The sequence below is a fragment of the Vespa crabro genome, chromosome 1 (assembly GCF_910589235.1).
Source record: "Vespa crabro chromosome 1, iyVesCrab1.2, whole genome shotgun sequence".
Taxonomy (NCBI): Eukaryota; Metazoa; Arthropoda; class Insecta; order Hymenoptera; family Vespidae; genus Vespa; species Vespa crabro.
In genome coordinates this window covers 17,124,758-17,127,257 of record NC_060955.1, presented here as the reverse complement: position 1 = coordinate 17,127,257, position 2,500 = coordinate 17,124,758, and the positions used below count along the sequence as shown (strand labels likewise).

Here is a 2,500-nt window from a genome sequence, read left to right as displayed (position 1 = left end):
CAACCCTAACCGTACGAGTCTCAAACGCTGTTAGAGGTTTGGCTCGCTATAATTACCGCATTTGCATTCGTGCACGTACACGTACGAAGTAATGGGATATTCCAGTAGACCAACACTAATTTATATTCGCTCTACCGCCCGCGAAACCGCTGATGCTGCATCCCACTATTAATTTGTATGCCGCTAGAATTCCCAGTCGCGTGGATTCTCGTATTAACTGTAGATCGAATTTTTCCTATTACGAATCGACCACCAGCTGATCTCTATCTTTCTCATTCTCATATTACAAGCTTTCGCATGTATATACGTGTGTGTGTGTGTGTGTGTGTGTGTGTGTGTGTGTGTGTGTGTGTGTGTGTGTGAGTATGTGTGCGTGCGTGCATGTTACATAAATATGTATGTATTTGTATTATATAAATATGTATGTAGATAAAATAGAAACGTAGAATCGTTTTCTAATATAATCATGTATGTCAAGATTTTCTATTATTCGTTGAAGTTCCTTCGATTCAAACGTACGAACAATTCTTTTTTTTTCTTTTTTTTTTTTTTATTTATTTAAATCCATCGTATTAATTTTACAACGAACTAATCTTTTGTTTTCTTTCTTTTCTTTTTTTCTTTTTTTTTCTGTTTGAAGAAAGAAAAAACAATTCACAAGTATCGAATCAACGAACCAGCAATCCAATAAATTTTCCGGCATTGTAACTTGAATCTGCTTGAAAAGGTAGGATTATTGAATCGAGTCACGGTCCATGGAGCACCTATGTAAAGTTTCTTCATCCCATTGGACTTCTGTGTCCTCTGTACCAGCATTAGTAAGAAAATCGACAAGAAATATCATTCCACCTTCTACCGATGATCGTATCCAATTATATTCGGTTTTCACGGCAGGTGTTCCCCAATGATCGTTATCATCTTGGTGTTATAAATGCTCTTTATCATCCTAGATCACACGATCATTTACGATAGAATCCTTGTAGAATCCTTGACAATTACCGAAACGATCGATTACATATATCAAAAGTTTGACCAACAATGATGTATAGGATTTACGATAGACAGTTAAACATTTGTTATACGTATGTAAATATATATATATATATATATATATATATATATATATATGTATAATATATATATGTATAATATATATATATATATATGTATGTATGATCTCATCTCTTCTGCAATGAATTTCAATAAATTTCAATACGTTTATTTATCAAATGTCTCTCGGCTGTTTATTAATACCTTTTGTTTAAAAATTACATTGACAAACCAGACTTTTATGCGTACAATAATAACTTCGTGATATCTCGATTTATTCGATGAATAATATATACACGGTTCACTGTTGTAATGATTCATTAATCATTCTATAATTATTTAATCAAACAGTAAATTGCACAGAATAAATTTAATCGTTTAACGTTTTCGGTTTTAAATGTTTTTAATTATTTCTATATAGTTTTGTCGGTTTTGCTGAACGAGAGAGAATGGTAAATAGATATATAGATAGATCAATACAGAAAGATAAAGAGAGGGGAGAGAGAGAGAAAGAGAGAGAACATTGAGTTCTAGTCGATTAACTATGATGTGAAAATTTTTGAAAGAGAATACTGTGAGCTATCAAACTCAAAGGAGGAATTTCTAGTGGCAGCATCACTAAGAAGATTACGATGGAAGCATTGCAAGTGAATATAATTATAAAGGGATCGAGGAGAATATTGAATAGGTCACAAACTAGAAGAAGGAGAATAGTAACGATTGTAATGGTCGAATTGAACTGAATAATTTTCTCTGAAATGGTTATTAACCTCAAAATCATGTGATTTTTTTCTCTCTTTTATTTTTTCCTTGTTTCTAGTCAATTGCTATCGCGCGCGAAAATGTGATAAAAATAAAGGAAGAATTTCTCTGTGATCCCAAGGAAACACCATTTTCGGGGAAAAAAATTTCGTTATGCAAAACTTCGTAGATAATATCGAGGAGAATAACTTCAATTTTGGATTATATCTATACCTACTTTCGAGTTAATCGAAAATAAATATCGAGAATATACTATCGCGGAATAATTGAACTCGATAAATGAAGGATAAATGAATTCGATGATAAAAAATAAAAAAAGGAAAACGTTTTGTAGATAATAATGATCAAATTGAATCATGGATCAATGAAATCGATTTACTATCAAGAACGAAAAAATCAATGAAAACTAACGTAATATATCTATTACAATACTCTGCATAATCATGATACATAACACAATTTTCGATTTATTATCAAAAATATTCCATACGATAAATTTTAAAACTGAATATAATCAATTTCTTTTTCTTCTGTTCTTCTCTTTTTTTCCTTTCTTATTAGACATTTCGAAAAATTTATACAATAAGTACGCGAAGAAAAGTTATCAAAGTAATCTTGGAATCTCATTTGAATGAATTTCCTCGTAATCTATTCTCATTCTAACCAAAAGCTAACTGAAAGATAGTTA

The 2,500-nt window shown here is 31.0% G+C and overlaps 1 protein-coding gene across 4 annotated transcripts in view; it reads left to right on the top strand.

Moving 5' to 3' along the window:
- LOC124427806 (zwei Ig domain protein zig-8-like) overlaps positions 1 to 2,500 on the top strand; it is a 318,931-nt gene that overhangs the window by 84,667 nt on the left and 231,764 nt on the right. The window lies entirely within an intron of this gene.